Source organism: Chionomys nivalis, chromosome 1 (genome assembly GCF_950005125.1).
Source record: "Chionomys nivalis chromosome 1, mChiNiv1.1, whole genome shotgun sequence".
NCBI classification, from domain to species: domain Eukaryota; kingdom Metazoa; phylum Chordata; class Mammalia; order Rodentia; family Cricetidae; genus Chionomys; species Chionomys nivalis.
In genome coordinates this window covers 73,551,171-73,571,433 of record NC_080086.1, presented here as the reverse complement: position 1 = coordinate 73,571,433, position 20,263 = coordinate 73,551,171, and the positions used below count along the sequence as shown (strand labels likewise).

General features: G+C 38.4%; 1 protein-coding gene and 1 pseudogene across 4 annotated transcripts in view; one reads left to right on the top strand and one right to left on the bottom strand.

Annotated features, from left to right (window-relative positions):
• The window catches only part of Ctnna2 (catenin alpha 2), a 1,144,480-nt gene that overhangs the window by 596,225 nt on the left and 527,992 nt on the right, over nt 1-20,263 (bottom strand). The window lies entirely within an intron of this gene.
• Nucleotides 648-740, top strand: LOC130889967 (U2 spliceosomal RNA; annotated as a pseudogene).

The following is a 20,263-nucleotide window of genomic DNA, read 5'->3' as shown; positions in this document are numbered from 1 at the left end:
TACTGCAGCTAAGTAAAAGACTTCCCAGAGGCTTAGAGCCTGAGACCTAACCACTTAGGATGGAACCATTGAGGCTAGCATCTCAGAACCAATCAAACTCCAATTCATTTTCATAAACTGAGCCAGAGCATAGGTTGAAAGAGGAAATAGGTACTTTTTGTTTCTTTATGCCTCTCAGTTGTGGTCTCATGACATAAGATGCAGGGCTTTGCTGAGCATCCTTCGCCAGTATACAAGTCACTTAACTAAATGTATCACTGTTGTGCCACTTTGTAAAAGGAGTATTTGGAAACAGCCTTATTTCTGAAAGCAGCTATGTACTACAGTGTAAGGTACTGTTAAGATTTAAGATGTACAAATTAATATACATACATTCATGCCTATATACATAGTTGTTGAAGAGAAGCAGTTAGACTCATCAAAAATAAATAAATATTGCAACATGCAATTTTAGGGTTCTGGTGAGCTTATCTTGCTGCTCCAGTCTATGAACAGATAATTGCTAAATGCAACAGTACTTGGGGTGGGCTGATGGGAACTATGAAGACTCAGGCAGAGATCAGGCTTTGGCTATAACTACATCTTCACAAGTTTCAGGATGTTCAATATACCAATGACAAGCTGGAGAGCTACATTACAATGGTATAACTACTTCTGGCATTTTGGCTAAGATCAAGTAGAGTATCTGTTCTTATCAGTTTAACAAAGGTAACCACAAGTGGCATACACATAGTCCCCCTGTCAGAGATAAGACACTTGAAGAGGCATCAGCAGAGATCAAGTGGCCTTAAGTCTTGACAGCACCATGTAATAGAAACATCTAATGTCCTAGTTTCCTTATCTCTAAAGTGAGGTGGAAATAATATGATCCATTTGTATTCATAGATACACATGTTTGCATGCATCTTTGAGTCATTCCTGGAACATGTATTGGCAAAATCATCCTTAAAAAATCCTAGATAATTTTGCTGGAATGGAGAGAGGACCCCTTGTCTAAACCTGGAAAGCTGTAATAAGCATGTTCTAGTGGGTGATGAATGACCCTAAATATAAAGACAGGACAGAGAGATAGGTCCCAATTTCGGCCAAAGTCCTCAGCTTCAATCTGGATATAGAACGTAATAAGGTGAAGCAAATTATGAAAATGTACTCTTAAAAATGCTTAATATATATGGTCAAATAATATTAGTTTCCCCCACATCATTGAATACCACATGGATGGAAACATTGAAAAGAAAGAAAACTACTGTCAACATTTGCCCAGTAGTTTTAAAGTTAACTCTATCATGTTTAGATTTCTTAATTGTAAGCCTGAGGCTCTTCCCTTAAAAGATCAAGACGTTCACCTATTTTCTGAAAACTCTTCTGTTCACGTCAATGACTTCTACTGAGGACCATTTTAAGCATCCTAACATAATCTAGTGCTTGTGGACTTGCTTAAAAAATATGCACCAAAGTGGCTGGGGGTGCATAGCTCAGTCAATTAAATGTTTTCCAGGCAAACATGAGACAGTGAATTTGCCTAGAACTAGGTTGTGATAGCCTATGCTTATAAACACAACCATTAGAGGCAGGAACCCGGAGCTTTCTGGCTGGCCAGCCCAGCCTGAATAGTAAATGTGGGTTAGTCAGAAATTCAGAATCATGAGGCTAAAAGGTAGACAGCACCTGAGAAATATCAACTAATGTTGTTCACTTACTTTCACACACACACACATCTGAACACATGTGCTTATGCATGCACACACACATTATGTACTCTAGCTTTATCACATTGGCTTTAAGGGAAGCTTTGCAATCACACCCTCTATGACTATTCCATTTTAAAGAAGACCTTCTATTGGCATTCTGATGGGAGATGAACATGAGTCAAATGAACTCTAGCAAATTGATAATAACTGCAGCAACTTACATAGCTCATGACAGGGTGTTCTTTGACACTGCAATGTATTGTGTCTAGAATCGATATTTATATGGCATCTGAGACATTTTTATTGCCTGTATCATACACAATTGTGCATGTGATTGTGATGTGGTGGAGTCAGTAGTTCTGATAAAGAAATTCATACTGTAGTTGGTTAACTAGAATATTCTGAGGACACAAATGACCTGGTATATGACAGCTGTTTGAGCAGGCATAGTAACTAGTTCTCACCTCTCTCAAACGTTGTTTTTTAATTTGAAAATGTTAGTATTTGAGATGATATTTAAAGTCCCGAATAAGCTGATAGTAGATCATTTGAGATTCTACCTTCTAAAGGTTACATTCCAACTGAATACCCTTCTCTCCTCTGAAGTGTATCTTCAAGGCCCTGAAAACCAAGAAGATGTACAAACTATGTAAAATACCTACTTCCCATAGTGCATTAGTTGGACATAGCTAACATTTCTTATAGGTGAAAAAGCATCTTAACAAAATTAAGTTTCCACTGAACAACAACAACAACAATATGTCTAGAGCAATTGTCACATGAGAATATGTGGAAATCACAAGCAAGATGGTACTCCTTCAAGCAAGAGTAGCTATCTATATCTCTCCATTACTAAGTGTTTATGGAATCCCAGAATTTATGTGAGATGCAGCCATTGATATTTTTTTGTTTTGTTCTGTTTCTATCTTCTTTGGGAATTTATCAGAGAAAGCCATGGATTAAACAATAACCTCTGCCCTGAGAAAAGCATCTTAGCCTCTGTACCATCCTCTCCTTACTTCATTACCTGACCTCACCCTGGTTTTCTATTGCTGTTCTTTTCCATATTGATTCAGGGATCTATCTCATTATTCTTCTACCATTTCATTAGCCTCCAGAAATGTAAATTTACAGAATGCTGTAAATAGGTAGCATTGACAGCAGAAATTGTCCTTCAGTTCTCTAATAAATAAAGAGCAAGACTTTCTACTGAAAATATGGTTGTTAGGCAGAATTACATTAGCTTTAAACTCTGTTTTTAATACATGCTTGAATCTACATGTGCTTAGAAATTACAGAAACCATATTCTGAACATCCTTCATTTCTTGAGATAATATACTGTACAATAGGTATAGAAGGAAAAGGGGAAGGGAAAGAGGAGGAGGGGGAGGAAGAGGAGAAGGAGGAGGAGGAAGAATAAGGAGGAGGAGGTGGAGGAGGAGGAGGAGGAGGAGAAGAAGAAGAAGAAGAAGAAGAAGAAGAAGAAGAAGAAGAAGAAGAAGAAAATGTGCCATGAGTATGCCCTTCTGCTAAGTTTTCTTCCAACAATATGTTCTAACTAATTACACTTATAATCTGAGATACTCTTTTGGCTAAAGGAAGAACAGGACATGACAGTCCCCAATCTTGTGAGATGACTTTAAAAAATGAAATCCCCTTGATACTGAAATTTTATTATCACCTTATATATACTAAGAAAGTGATTAGCAATGACCTGATTTTCATAAAAGCTTGGGTTCATGGTCTAGAGTTTCAGGACCACTCTAGACAAGGAGAAAATATTTTGTGTTATACAAGAGTTTCAAGTTGAAGGATAATCCATATGTTTAGTTTATATGACACTATATAACAATATTGTTACCTATAAGGTTCATGCTCAAGTGCCTAACAGTTAATCTATAAAAATATTGTAAAAAATTCACCATATTGCATTTATGAATATATATACATATCTTTTCATCCATATATATGTATGCCAATAATTGTGGAATATTCCTTTACAGTATGTGAATATGTGTTGCTGTAAATGGTTTAATTAAGAAGCTGAGAGGCCAATAGTTGCACAGGATAAGTTTAGGAAGAAGAGCCAAACTGAATGCTGCGAAGAAGATTGTCAGAGTTTAGTGAGCAGATGCAGAGAGAAGCATAATGGGCATGTGTATTGCAAAAAGCTACCAAGCAATGTGGCAAAGTGTAAATAAAAATATGAGTTAACCTAAATGTAAGAGTTAGATAGTAACAAGCCTGAGCTATTGCATTTATAATCAATATTGAGTCTCCATGTCAGTTATTTGGGAACTGGTGGGTGGGAAAGAAAAGTCTGCTTACAAATAATAACTAAAAAAAGAGAGACCATGAATTTGAGAGGGAAATGTTAGAGGGAAGAAGTATTTATTTAATTATATTTAATTAAGTAACAGCATAAAATAAGAATATAACAATATGATATTAATGTGATTTGTGTTTAGCTTCATTAAAATATATCCTGTGCTACAGAAGGCCTGTAGACTGCAGATGGGACACTAGAGATCCACCATAGCCCATGTAGCTTTTTACCCTCATGTCTTCTCCCAAGGGTCTTACTGCTGTTGTACAGGTTGTTGACTTCTCTGTTTACTTTTCTCATGACCCAAGAACATGAAACAAGAGCCTGAGATCTCAGTAGACAACACATAAAGGCACAGAGCAAGGAACATATACAAAGGTCATGTGGCAGGTTGACTTCATAAATACAAGGAAAGAGTGATTATACACATATGTATGTGATTTACTGGTCAGCTAGAAGCAGAACACAAGTTGTTAGTTGTTTCCTTAGAGAAAAAGGAAGGAAAACACCAGGTAGATAGGAGACACAGGGCTCATGCTTGGGCACAACACTGCCGTTTGATGGAGTGGCAGGGAGGCTTTCAATTGATTTCTTCTTAGACTGTGAGCTTCTGTCTGCACCTGCCCTTTGTGGTGACATCTAGATTCAGCTCATTAGGGAGAAGCGGCTCATCGATACAGGCATTTAAATGAGCAGTATCCCATACAAGTAGAGGAAGCTCCCTTCGCTCAAAATCCATATTCTTCCCCAGGGTGAGTATGAAGGGGAAGAGGTGACTAAGGAGCCTATTAGGCCTGAGTGTATTGAGCAATAAACCTATCAGGGTTCTGGCCTTTGGCGAAGAGAGACGAGAACGAAGATGAGTGGTTCTTATTGAAATAGTACCACAGAACACACATCTATGCTGAACAGAGTCAAGATCCTAGGTGTTTTGAAATACTCAGCTGGGATTCAACTTATTGTGCAAAGGATAGAATTCCTTCTTTCCATCTTCCTTAGGTATTAATGTGGTGGCTTTGTCTTCTTCATCTCAATTTTCCCATTGAATGACAACATATATCTGAAGCACATGAGTTATAATATAAACTCTCTAAATAAATATTTGTTATTTTTGTGTTGATTATGACCAAATTTACTTAAGAAATATGTTGGCTCGTAATTCTCAGTGCTGATGAGAAATAATAAAAAATTATTACTTTTAGACTTTCTTTATCAAATTTAAGACCTTTTTCAATACTACAATATTTGTTTTCCACCATTATGAGCCTCTCGTTCCTTCAGACAGATTTCGCCTTTCTTTTAAGATCATCAAGCAAAATATGGATCATCCAATTAAATCAAAATTTTAAACAACCAAAATAATAATTTGTTTAAATTTGTACCCAATATTGTGTAGGCGGTACTCGTACTAAATGTCATTTGTTGTTTATATGAAATTCAAATGTTAACTTGGAATGACTGGAGATATGGCTCATTACAGTACCTGCTTAGAATCCATGAAGTCCTGCGTTTGGTCCTCAGCACAGTATAAAGTAGCCGTGGCTGTACATGCTTATAATCCCAGAGACTCAGAAATTAAAGGTCATCTTCAGAAGCATAGTGGCTTCATGGTTTTGAGGACAGCATAGGTTACATGAGACCCTCTCTCAAAAAACGTAACAAAACAAACCAACCAAACAGAAACCCAGAAAAACCAAATTGGCTACCTTGCTTCTTATTTTTTTCTATTGTACTCTACCCTTTCTATCCTGCTCTATCCCATTCTTTCATTTTTTCCCATCCTCTTCTTTCTTTCATTCTTTTCCTTGCTGAGACTGGCAGGTATTATTTCTTTATACTCTTATTTTCTACAAATGATTCACATCAGCTTCCTCATCACTCATGAAATAGGCATCCCTTCTAATAGAGCAGTTTTATATCTTAAAGAAAGTATGAACAATAACCATGCAGAACCCCAAATCTTTGAGTTAGCTGAATGGGAAGAACCAAAAGAAATCCTCCTGCCACCTCTGCCCCTCTCATGCCAGACTGGACATTTGCTTCTCCACCTTCCCACTGCCTTCTACTTTGTGCTTTGCTAAACTCACCCAGTTCTAATTGGGTCCAACATATCCTAACCTGACTGAATTCCCATGAGGACCAAATATGTCCACCTTTGCTTTTTGTGTTCACTCTAAAGGTCTGCAGTTCTTACTCAAGGGACTTCATAATGCATTTTCATATAGTATTAAAAAGTCCACGGAGCAGACACAGGCCAGGAACTGTTCTCTACCTGAATATCCTTGTAGAACAAAAAGGCTCTTTCACAGGCTGACCTTTTTAAGGTCCCTAAATAAACTCAAGGAATGATTATCTCCTTCCCAAGTCCACTTGCTAGTTAAAGGTCTTTACAACAAGGTTCGCTTATGAAATGACCCATGATGACAGAATTACTTCAGTATGACAGCCACCAGATATACATGGCTATAACAATCATATTGGTAAGTTATTATTATCACTGAGAGAGACACATTTAATGTTAATCAAATGTCATAAATTTAAATCTAAAACTACATGTGTATATAGTCCATTGTATTAGATAGTATAGAATTGTCTGCATCATAAAATTATCTATTGGAGTAGAAAGTCCTTTATTTAGAAGACAGGAAACACTCTAAGGTCATGGACAAAGTCCAGGACAGATTTCTTAACCAAGATAGATTCTGCCCCCAGGAAACATTTGGCAATGCCTCAGGCATTTTCAGTTATCATACTTTGTATGTGTGCAGGAGTGGTGAAATTGCTATTGGCCTTTTGAGAGGTCCTGAATGCTTTGAACAGCCTACAGTGGACAGGAACACTCCATGCCAAAAAAAAAAATGCAGATTAACAGAGTAAGGCCAGCCAAGGAATGGGGAGACACAGATCTAAGGGTCCTCCTGGCAGTGCCCTTCTTCCTGAGACTCATACTCCCATGAGTCTCCAGATTTCACCTGAAATCTCCTACAAACCTTAATTTAATTATTTATTTTAACAAGAGTTAGACTAATGACTTTCCATTTCTTTGACTTTTTGGTTTGTTTTGTTTGTTTACTTTGAGACAAGTATCCTTGCCTAGCTCAAGCTATCCTCTATTCAATGCACTATGTATCCCAGGCTGGCCTCTAACTTGTGATGTTTCTCCCTAAACACATACATTCTGGGATTATAGGCCTGAACTAAAAAGCTCGGACATTTCTTAGACCATTTATTCCCTAGCTATTGCACTGAACATTTTGTGAGTCATCTCAACTTCAGAGCTCATTCAGCACTAGCCTTTATTGTATGATTGGGGAACAGCCTTTAAAGAACTGATGGCAGTTAACTGAATGAACAAAGTCAGAACCAAAGGCTACATATGGAACACATATAGCAGGCAAATGTGTAAAGAGTAAATGAGGTTAGCCTTTAGACAGGCTGTGCTGACAATGCAAGAGTGAATGGTCACTGATGGGCAGAGGATTCTTTCTAAGGTGGAGGCAAGGCTCAAAATTTAATAGTGTTGTGGGGCGATGGTGGTGCACGCCTTTAATCCCAGCACTCGGGAGGCAGAGGCAGGCGGATCTCTGTGAGTTAGAGACCAGCCTGTTCTACAGAGCTAGTTCCAGGACAGGCTCCAAAGCCACAGAGAAACCCTGTCTCGAAAAACCAAAAAAAAAAAAAAAATTAATAGTGTTGATGGTTACGCCGCTATAAATATACTAAAATATTTTGAACTGCACTTATATTAAGAAGCATTTTTTTTGTTTCCTTTTGGTTTCTCATAGTGCTTTAGATTAAATTCAATGCCTTGAGCATGCTTGGCAAGTAGGCTGTGTCACCAGTTCTTGAAACACACAGTTTAAAAATAGGAAGTTTATGCTATATGACTATACTTTAATAAATAATGCTATAGCTACATTCAAAGAATCTAAATGACATGGTTGTACAAAATTTATAAGGTAAATACTAGAAAATAAAAATAAGAACAATCTTTTATAAGAAAGGATGTAGCCAATCCTTTTTGCATAGCTGGTAACAGATAGATGCCTTTGCTCATATGACTAGCAGGCTTCTTGTACTCATTCATCTCTTCCTAGAGGGCCATGGGGAAGAGGCTTCAAAGATGGGCGAAATTTAGTTTAGATTTCTTCCTATACTTCTTAACCTGGACAAATGAATAATCTTTTTTAGAGTCACAGTTTCTTTATAAATGATGCTAATAGCAAATACAGTGAAGGATGTGAAAAGACCCAACCAGGGACTATGCAGTATGCTTGGCAGAACACGGTCATTTGGTTAAGCACAGCAATGCCTATGGTTGCATTATTTATAAAACCATGACAGTGTGCTTTTGGGGTCTTCAAAGTATGAATTCCTTGTTGAGGAAAAGCCTCTGGACAGCTGTGGTTGGGTGAGTCTCAGTGACCTCCTGGCCCATGCATTTGTATACTGGGTTTGCAATTAATATATGTATATTGGATTTGCAATTAATGTTGCATATTCACTATCAGTTTGGCAGGATGTAGAATCATCTAGGAGACAAACCTCTTGCCATAACTGTGAGGAAGTTTCTAGACTGGGTTAATAAAAGTGGGAAGGCACACTCTAAATATGAGTAACATAGCCTTATGGAGACACACCCTCTGCTGAAGGAAAAAGAGAATAGCAGTTACACCGCAGCATTCATTCATTGCTCCCTGTTTCCTGACTGCTGATTCAATGTCATGAGCTGCCTTAGGCAGATGCGGCATAACTGCTTCACCAGGGTGGACTGGACCCTCCAACTCTTAGCCAATATCATAAACATTTCCTTCCTTAAAATGTTTCTGTTAAATATTTGATCACAGGAATGTGAAAGTAACTAATACACCAGTCTTTTAAGTCACTGGTGATTCTAATGTGGGGAAAGGGCCTCGGCCAGGAAGAATGGAGCTATTTAGGGGCACACATCATTGTTTTCCTTCTTCTGTTATTCCGGGTATTAGTTTTCACCAAAAGAGAACTTACAAATAGCATTTGTGACTTCTTTTTCCTCCAGATGGAGTCATATAAGCCTCACGAGTATGAGTAACTTGATGGGGCATTTCCAAGCATTTAACTTCTCTTTGACTAGTGACCAAAAACTTTTTATTTTTAAAAACTCTGATGGAAACAAAGCTATACCAGAAGGAGGGAAGGATGGCTGGCATAGATTCTTAGTCATCTCTAATAGCTCCCAAATGTTCTTTGAGGTACCATTCTTTTCATAGCTGCCAGCAAAGGGTCCCTTGACCATTTGAGTCTGTTTCAGAAGCAAGAAGAGGGAAGAAAGGGCATCATCTACCTGCTGTCTAGGGGAAGCAGTGGAACCCTGGCTTTTGGAAAACCGTGCTTCCAAATAGTTAAAATGGTTCAATCTCTGTCTATAAAGCAAACATCATCTGTCTGCCACTCTGCTGAGTGATATATTCCCACTTTTTGAGATACAGGCTCATTTAACAACTGGCAATCAAATCCACTCTGGCAGCCACAATGGCAACTGTCGAGGTTCATTACACTGGAAAATGCTCCATCTTTATCTTAGTTCCATTGTTTCCCCCAAAGATTAACAATACAAATTTTTTTCCAACAGTCCATTTTCATGAAATTTCATTTGGATATGTTTCTAAGACCCTAATCCAGATGGTGTAACTCTAACAGAAATTTGAATGCTGCTTCTTCTGTGTTTTTGTCAAACCCAACACTATGCTTCTGGACAAATTTAGAAAATGGCACAAGGAACTCAAGAAATAAAACAATTTGTGATTGAAGATGTTATGTTGAGGAGGAAGAAGGGAAACACATTCTTAATTTATTTTTTAAACTTTTTTTCCACATTGATATTAAAACCAATTAATTTAATGAACTTCTGCATGTATATAACATACTATAAACATAAGAAATGTATAAAGCTATAAGGTGAAAAGGAAAATGAGCATGCTTTTAGCCTTTGGTATGTTTTAAACAAAATTAATAAGGAAATAGAAATGTTATTTTTAATTAAAAGATATTTTGCATGTGTGTATGGGGTTTGTTTACATCATTTCCTTTTCCTCCCCCTTCCAACCCCTCCCATGTCCTCTGATGCTTCCTTTTCATTCATTATTATTGCTTCACACACACACATAAAATAATTAATATATTAAGTATAACCTGCCAAGTCCATTTAGTGTTGTTTGCATGTATGAATGTTTTTAGGCCTGACCACTTGATTTGAATAAACAACTATGGATGACATTCCTAGAGATGACAAATTTTCCCTCTCTTAGCCATCATTAATTGCCTGTATCTCTTCAACTGGAGTCAGGGGTCCATAAGATTTCTCCTGTTGATATTTTTATGTCAACTGTGTTGCCCTCTTTCAGGCCTTGTTTAGTCTACAATAATATTGAGAATGCATGGGTATAGCTTCCCTGTCCTATACAGAAGCACAGTTTTGTACTGGGTCTAAGGCTGTGTGTGAGTGTGTGTGTGTGTGTGTGTGCCACATGTGTGAAAAATACCCCGAAGACCAGAAGAAGGTGAAAGATTACTTGGAACTGGAATCGCAGATTGTAAGCTACCCAATATATGAGTGCTGAATTCAGATCCTCTGGAAAACAAGCAAGTGTTCAGTCTTGTCTCTAGCTAGCCCTTGTATTCTTTATTTTGATATTATTACTAATGATGCTATAATAGTAACTTGTAGGTTCACGCTAGTTATTTAACCAGTAGACTGGATTCTTGTAAATTCTGCTATGTAGTGGACACCTATCCTGTATTGGTAAGAGAACATATTATAGGCATCTCTTATGGGGCTTGCACAGGGAAACTGACAAGATCGTTATAAACAAATCTGGCTTGTTAGAGAATTTTTATAATACTGGCAATGTGAGTAGGGGAGAGGATGAATGATCATGAGTTACAGGCCAGTTTGATATATATAGTGAGATTCTCTCTCTAAATAGACATTGTGATGAGCTATTGCAATGAAAAACTAGCTGAAGTAGAAATAACTGGTCTTAGAAAAAGAAGATAGTAGTAGTTTTAAAACAGAGGCCCATTTCTTTAAGCCTACCTATGGATAGGTATCGATCCTTCTTTTGAGTCCACATATTGCTTTGACTAATAAGAGTAGCTGAAAGAACCATGCTCCGCTTCCAAGACAAGGTAATAAAGTGCCTGGTTGCCTTGGGACATTGTGGGAAGCTGTCCATTGTTTCTGCTGTCTGGTTGCTTTGAAACCATCGTGCCAGGGCCACGTAAGTGCTTTGGTTGACAGCCTTGCTGAGCTCCCAGCTGCCAGATGGAGAAACTGCCAAGTGTGGAAATGAGCCATCTCAGATCCCAGAACAGCCAGCCAGATCAGGTGAATGCAGCCCCAGCTGACCTTTGCACACAGCCTCGGGACAGACCTAAAGAACGGTGCCCAGCAAGTTATTCCAAATTACTTATGCCTGAGGAGTTAGCAAAATAAAATGGCTGTAGTTTTTATTCCACGGCATTTGAAGTCAATTTGTCAAGGAGGAATGGCATCTGGAGTAGGTGAAAGATCTTCCCAGATCCACAGCTAGTTCTGCCCTCGATGCTTATCCAATGTATTAGATAGAAAGTAGCCCAATCTTTTCCAGCCACTACAGAGAAACAGTAAACTGGGTAGCATAAGCAAGGATATTTATTTTATTTCAGTTCTAAAAGTTGGGTGTCCAGGTTCTACGTGCCAGCATGGTAACATTCTGCTGAGACACCTTCCTGATCAGTAGCCAGCTGCTTCTTGCTTCGCACATATCTGGCCTTCCCAGACTGTTCACGCACAGAAAGAGAATGCTGGTGTTGGTGTCCTCCCTCTGTTCTTATAAGAGCATTTACTTCATGTGTCTTATGTTTCACTTCACATGAGTAATCGAGATTCATGTGTGAGTGTGTCTGCCTCAGTCCGAGTATGTATTTATGTATGAGGCTATGTATGTGAGTTTATGTGAGTGTGTGTATATCTCTTTGTGTTGTATGTATTTACACATCTCTCTCTCTCTCTCTCTCTCTCTCTCTCTCTCTCTCTCTGTGTGTGTGTGTGTGTGTGTGTGTGTGTGTGTGTAATAGAAGGCAGATAATTTACAAGGGAAGTGGATCATTAAGGGGGTGTGAGAAAGGTAAAGGTTTTGGAGGTGGGAAATATGAGTGCATTATAGTGATTCATATGTATGAAAATGTCACAATTAAACATTTCTTACGCTAGCTACAAAAAATAGTAAAAATATGAGGACAGTTGAACCTGATGAGGGTTCCACCTCAGAAGTCTAATAACCTCTCTAATCCTCTATTTTTAAGGCCGACACATGAATAAGTTTTGAGTGACTTAATATACAAAAGGTATATACTTATATATTTTCTCACAAATACTAAACTTCAAATTAAATATTATACTATCCAATGACTTGCCACAGGAGAATCCCAAGGTACCAATATGTATATCAAGAGAGTTTCTTGTATTGCAGTGAAGCAAATCAGTCTCCAGTGTCTAAGCCTCCTCAATCCTCAGTGGGTTCCAATTAACCCAAAGATACAACATAATTTCTGTTTCATGTAATTTTGTAAGTGATGTCTCAGAGAGAAGAGAGCAATGGGTACAATAGTTGATGCTTGAAATGAGTACAATGTCATAAAAACGTAACACAAACCTTTATAACCTGAATGTTACTGTAAATGAAGTTTCCATCAGAGACTATTTGGGCATCACATATTGGCTTTTAAAGAAAAAAAAAGTTGGTTGGAAAGAGAAGTGAGGGTTGCTCTGAGAAGAATTGTGGGGAAAGAAGGTAAATATGATCAAAACACAGTGTACATAGTTCTCAAAGAATAATAAAATGGAGTTTTTTGAATAATATTCTATGTGTATGTGTAGCACATCTTCATGATCCATTCATAAGTGGATGGAGTAGGCTATGTTCATTTCTGCATACTGTGAATAAGGCATCATGAACACCGATCGGGAGGTATCACTGTTTTAGGATGTAGAGTCCTTTGGGAAAATTTTTAGGAGTAATTGATGTAGGTGGGTCATCTATGTGGTTTTTTTTTTTTTTTCATTGGTTAATAAAGAAACTGTCTTGGCCCTTTTGATAGGACAGCAGCTTAGATAGGTGGAGTAGACAGAACAGAATGCTGGGAGAAAGAAGTAGATTCAGGAAGACGCCATAGCTCTCCTCTTGGAGATGGACACAGGTTAAGATCCTTCCCGGTAAGCCACCACCTCCTGGTGCTACACACATTAATAGAAATGGGCTAATCAAGATGTGAGAGTTAGCCAGTAAGAGACTGGAGATACGGGCCAGGGAGTGTTTAAAAGAATACAGTTTGTGTATAATTATTTTGGGTAAAGCTAGCTGGTGGCCAGGAGCTGGGAAGCGGGAAGCGGCCCGCAATTCTATCTACAAGTAGTGTGTCTAGGCTGTATGGCACATCTATTTCTAGCTGTTTAGGAAACTCTACTGATTTCCATTGAAGATGCATCAGCTTTCTGTTACTAAGAGGGCATCCATGCCCCAGGAGATTGTCATGTACCCGTACAAGCAGCAATAAGTGGGCATACTTGGACTTTTGAAAAAAAGCATATGAAGTTAAGAGGGAAAACTGATGGTTGGAAATGGGGGATACGTGGGAGAGGAGGAAAAAGAAGGAGGACTTAATCAAAAGTCATTATATGAATATGTGAGATTCTCAAGCTAGAGAAAAACAGTAATGTGCCTCACCCTCTCTGAGGATTGGATGGGGGTGGGGTGGGAGGGTGTGTGGACAGAATGGGAGGAGGGGTGGGAGTGGAAACTTGAATTGGTATGTATAATGAAAAAAATATAGTTTGTTTACTTTTAAAAATAAATAAATAAAGGAAAAAATACATATCAATAAAAATCTAAGTAAATATAAAGAAGGAATGAGTTTTGTTTAATCTGTGGTACATCTGTTTCCTGGGCATTGTTGGTCTCCATGCCTAACTATGATGATGTCATCAGTGATTTGGGCCGCACTTTCTCATGGGGACAAAGGCCTACCTCAGGTTCCCTCTAGGCACAATTTTAATTGGTTCATGTTGTTTTTTAGATGAAGGCTTCCTGTCCTGCTGCAGGCAGAGGAGATACCAGACAAAAGAAGTTGGGAAAACTTGGCTCATTTCAGTTCACCTTTAGCTTAGACATTTCTTTTGGATAAGTTAATTTCCTTTGTCAATAGAATAGGTGTTGAAGTATTATTAAATCTGTTCCTTAATAGCACTCAGGAAAGCCATTTAAACCCCGAGGCCATTCTTCCCTCCTAAACTGTATCATTAAGTGTGTCTTTTAAGAAACGAACATGCCAGAATATCAAAATTCTCCTAGCTATTATTTTCAGCCCACCAGAGAACTTGTGAAAAGGCTTTCTCAAGCTTCCGAGGTTGTTTGTCATCTGGTCCAGGGACCACCTTAGTGCTAATATCTTAAATCAACATTCTGAGAAGCAATGAATGGGTGATAAATATTTCCAGGGGGTTGCAACTGTCTTATTAGAGATGAAAATAGAGTTCTGAGGATAATGTTTTACCCTCTTATCTGTTTTATGTTCTAGGCATTCTATAAATATGCATTACTATGGGAACTCATTGCTCGTCAAAGATAAGATTGCTCTGAAAATATTTCACAATTATTCCATTCCTCCTAACAAGTCAGTTAATTAACAGCAATAACATTAGTCATATCAGGGGTGGAAAGCACTTCCAAATGTCTCTAGGTAATGTCTGTATTTATAAGCAGCTGCAATCTCATACTGACATTGATGGTTTGTGCTTGCTATTCAACATGTGTGCTCCCTGCCTGACATCTAATAAGAACAAAGAACACAGATATCAGTGTACATAGGAATTTAGTCAATAGCCTTACTCATAAGGAATTTAAGAATCAAGTGGTTCACCCTAAACACATACGAAAACACTAAATGGGCTAAGTAGATCACATGTGTACATAAATATAGCTATGCACACACACACATGTATGTATATAACAATAACTAAAGAAGAGGCCGTAATGTGAGAGGGAGCTAAGGAGGAGACAGAGAGATGAAAATGATGTAAATACATCACCAGGATGGACGTAGGCTAGAATCTTCCTGGTAAGCGCACCTCGTGGTGCTACACACATTAATAGAAATGGGCCAAGCAGTGTTTATATGAATACAGTTTGTGTGTTGTTATTTCGGGGCATAAGCTACCCAGACGGCCAGGAGCTGGGCAGCAGGAGGAATACAGCCTGTAGCTCCTTCAACAGAATAGCACCCCACGTTGGGCATCAGATGAAGGCATAAGTCACAAACAATCCCACACCAGTTTGGAATTATGATTAATAGGGTAATATTTATTTAAAGGGGAAAAGACTTACAGATCACCAACCCAGACAACAGCCCTCTGCACAATCAGGAAGGAGTCTAGTCGCCAGAAACGGAGCAGGAAGCAAAGAGAGAGCGAGGAGGGAAGTGGCCGCTTTTTTAAAGAGAGAGACCATGCCCCATTGGACTGGTATCTCAGCGGCTATTGCCTGGAAGAGTGGAAGGACCTCCCGCAACAAAAGTCTACTGTAACAATCAAAATTTCTAAATATTCAAAATAAAATTAAAATCACTCACAACTCTATCTACCTGCCATTAATATATCTGCGTATAACCTTAAAAATGATATACCCTAAGCAAGTTCTATAGTTAAGAAAGGACACATATGCTTGTTTCACTTTTCTAAAATCTCATAGAAACTTTTCCCTCTAATACATGGGTCTTCATGCAGTCACTTTAAAGAGCTGCTCAATATCCCATCAGATGGAATGATCAACTTAGTTATTGCTCTGTGACCTGAACTTTTGGAGATGTTTCATCATTTGTCACCATCACCACCCTTATTATTGTGTTTTCTTCGACACATATATCTTTTGCCTCATTATCTGTATTATTTCCTTGAGGTAAATTCTCTAGAAGTCAAATTGCTGGGAAAAAGGTTATGGACATTAAATTTTATGACCTTTAATTGAATTGTGCAATGAAAAAACATTAAGGCGGTAAAGTCCTAGTACCACAGAAAGACGCACAAGGCCATCCTCAGCCTCGGGAGTGATGTTGGTGGACTAGCCACTCTCAGGGGACATCTTCATGCTGGCTCAGGGATCCAGGAGTGTTGTGTTTACATCATCTGTTGTGTCTGATGTCTGCTTTTAGAACTGAGGGACCACCAACCTGACTCCAACGTAATTAATCATTGATTTGAAGAAATGGGGAAGGCAGAATGTACTTTGAGGAAAATTCAATTAAACTTTTACTTCCGATGACTGGATGAGGGTTCAGTTGGTGAATGCGTGCCGCACAAGCATGAGGATCGACATTCAGACACACTGCACCCTTCTTAAAAGGAGCATGGCACATACCTATAGCCCCAGTGGTGGGAAGGGCAGGGACACGCTGATTCTCAAAGTCATTGTCCTGATAATCTAGCACAATAGATGAGTTTTGGAGTCAATGAAAAATTCTGTCTCAAAATATAAGGATGCAAAGCAGTTGTGAAAAGACTCCCAACATTGATCTCTGGTGCACATGTATCACACACGTGCATACCCACACCCACATTTTCCACAAGAGAGTACACAGAATCAAAATGCTCAGTCTGTGAAAGGAAAACACTGATTCTCAGAGAGTAACTGACCCTCTTTCTGTCTTAGGGCACTGATTGCAGGCACCAATAAAGTCTATTTAAACTGTTTTTGAAGATACTAAAAAATAAAAATGAAGAAAATGCAAAGTTTCTTCCACGGAGGGTTCTGCTTGGTGTTAATAATCCCTTTAAATGATATTAAGATCAGCAAATAAAAATGTGTAAAATAGTGTGCGGCAGTTGGGTCTTAGATGATGCTCCAAAAGCCAGAAATTTGGCAGAAAGAGTCAATAATATGCTACAAGCTGCTGCAGTTTGGTACCATTGATGCCTGGCCAAAACAAATGAAAAGAACTGGCATGCAGAAAGACTGACAGGCACCCCAAATCTAGCTATTTTTACAGGATTTATTGTTTTTTTATTTTATTTTCCACATCAAGCTTTCAATATATAAAATTTATTTTGTAAATCTACATTTGACCTTGAATAAAGTGAATTTACCTTTAATTAATTGATTTAAAAATTTTCATGGATCTGTGAAATTACCAGACAAATATATTTAATTTCTGAGCATATCATTGTAAGAAATAGTGTTACCATGGTTTCTTGATTCAAGATAGAAATAGTTTTTGAAAAATGATGTTTATTATTTTGTATTTTCATGTATGAAAGTTCTACCTGTGTGTATATATCAGTACTGTGTGTGTACCCGATGCCTAAGAAAGTCAGAGGAGGGCACCAGAGCCCTGAAAGCCAGATGTCAACAGAGTCCTTGGAACTAGAATTAAGGACAGTTTTGAGCCACGATATGGTTCTGAGTTCTCTGCAAGAACAGGAACCATGTTCTTAACTATGAAGCTATCTTTCTAGCCCCATCTATCCTTTTGAAAGCCCTCTCTTTTTCAGGTTCAAGCCATAATTCAGAACAATGCAGTGCATGTGTGTGTGTGCATGTGAGTGCGCACACATGCATGTGTGTGTATGTGCTTGTGTGTGTGCATGTCTGTGGTATATGTTCTTGTGTGTGTGCATGTTTGTGTGGGAGGATGTACATGTGTGTGCATATACAATAAACAGAGGTAAGCTTAAGGTGCCATTCTCCATGCACTAAATACTTTGTTTTGAGACATGGCTTCTCACTGGCTGTGGCCTCACTAAGTAGCACGGGCTGATGGGAGAGCAAGTTTCAGGAACGAATTCGTGCCTTTCAAGAACTCTGGTTACAAGTGCACTTTGTGCCTGGAAATGTTTTTGCACGGGTTTCTAAGTATGAAAGTCAGGTTCTCACACCTGTATGGTAAGTATTTTAAAAACTGAAATTATATCTGCTCCTTAAAGAAGCAAGAGGAACTCCTGAACACAAAAGCAAAAAGCAAAAGGAAACAGGCCACTGCCAGACCCTTTAGATCAGCAGTTCTCAACAACAGGTCACCATCCCTTCAGAGGTTGCATATCAGATATCGTGCATATCAGACATTTATATTTCAATTCACAACAGTGGCAAGGTTACAGTTATGAAGCAGCAATGGAATAATCTTATGTTTTGGGGTCACAACAACACGAAGAACTGTATCAAAGGGTCTGAGCATTACTCTGACTGTCCTCACTATAGTCACATGGAAGCTGGCTGCTTAGTCAGTGGTCCCTCCAAGGTGCTAGGTGGTGTGGCAGAAAGGCTTTGCCTTGGGTCTTTCTTACAATAGAGATGAAGAGAAAGCACAAATGTCTGGCATTCCATCTTTCTTGTGAGTGAGAATGGCCCCCAAGCAACCATGTAGAAATAGGGACCATAAAGGGAAGCAGGTAGAAATTGCATGTATCATCCATCACCTCATAGACATGCTGATTTTAGCCAAAGTGGTCACTCCAATTCAAACTCTATCCATCCTTGTGGCTACCTCCTCAGTCAACCAATGCCCTTGGTACTATTTTGCCTCTGGAATAAGAGTGACCCAAGGAGGGTACAATATCCTGCCTACCTTGTTAGCTGAGCAATGGTCATTTTTTACCCCACTTACCCTATATTATTCTGTTTTTTTTTTGGATAATTGGTAACACCCCTAAAATCCACTTCTTAGAATTCTACCATAAAAAAATGTCAAGAACACTTCCATGCACTCACCCCCAAATGACACGTTAACCCTCTGACCTGGGTACCTTCCGTTCAAACTACTCCCTCACCATTGGTTCTTCCCTCCAGCTTGCTCCTCCCTGCTCTTCCCAACTCCTGGATAAAGCATAGAGATTTTGATCTTGCATTTGGATAGAATAATACAACCGTTAACACTTTATGCACATCTGATTTAACTTAAAAATGTGATTCACCAGAAACCCCAGTGATAATGGAATCCCTCCGAGCAATAGGAAGCTAAGAGTGAAACCAAACTTTTGACTTTTTTCTGATTCTATAAAAAATCCTCCCATTATTCCATATTTTTTTTTAAATCACCCTTCTAACCAAAAGTCTGCTTTAAAAACAGAGCATTTTCTGTTTTTAGATTCTGGCAACTTTTTAATGTGCTTCAATCTCTAAGATTATTGACAGTAGCTATCTTAGTCTCCATCCCCAACTCCACACTCACTGAAGTTCAAAAGTACAATTTTTATAATCTATGAGAAAAATCAGAAGTCATTTTATTTTTGGATTTTTCAAACTCAACTTGTATAAATTGAATCAATGACATATGACAAATTTATTAATGTCCTCTCCTCAATGATGTTCCACCATTTTCTAATAATAACAATAATGGCAACAAATATTTAATGAAAATTCACTTATTTCCCCCAAAGTGCTCCAAGCCCATTTTATCATGTTACCACAAAAGATCATTTTGCTAAAATAAATGCTTTTCATTAACTGATTCTGACTTCATTAGTATCAAGAATGATTCAGCCATGCTCATTCTTCATGCTCAGTGTTTCATAAGAAAAATCATTTCCTCTGTCATAAAATGATGCTACATAAAAAGAGCAGAGGAAACCAAGGTTTAATTTGAACTTTAAGAGCTAATATTCATAGACCCATTGTTTTCAGGTTGGTCTTTGTCTGCACTGGATTTTGCTTAATTGTCTTAGCACCTTGGAGGTGGGTTCTGAGGCGTCCCATTACATCAGACTCCTCTGACTCCCATTCCCAGGCATGACACTGGTTCCCCACCTAAACCACCTAGGGACTCGGAATTACTTAGGGATCCACACTACATTCTCTGTGTATTAATGTCATTGACACATTCTTTCTCAGCAGCCAACAAAGGAGGTATTGCTTGCCTCCAAATAGGAACAAAGTTATTCTGCTATCAGATTGATGTACTGACAGGGCAGGGATCAGGAATGGAGGATTTGCATTTTGTATCAAACTGATGACAATGTAAATAAATACACATGGCTATAAATGGACACCTTCACAATAAGAATCTTCACTTTATTGTGTTAAGAGTAAGATCACAGTCCCTCTCTGATGAACAATGTCATTGTCATCGTCACACTAAAAGGTTGCCAGATGGGGAAGAATAGAGGAAGAAAAAAGGGTGAAACAAAATTGGAGACCCACCAATAGCAAATACAGATCCTGAGCTCAGAGATCTGTGAAA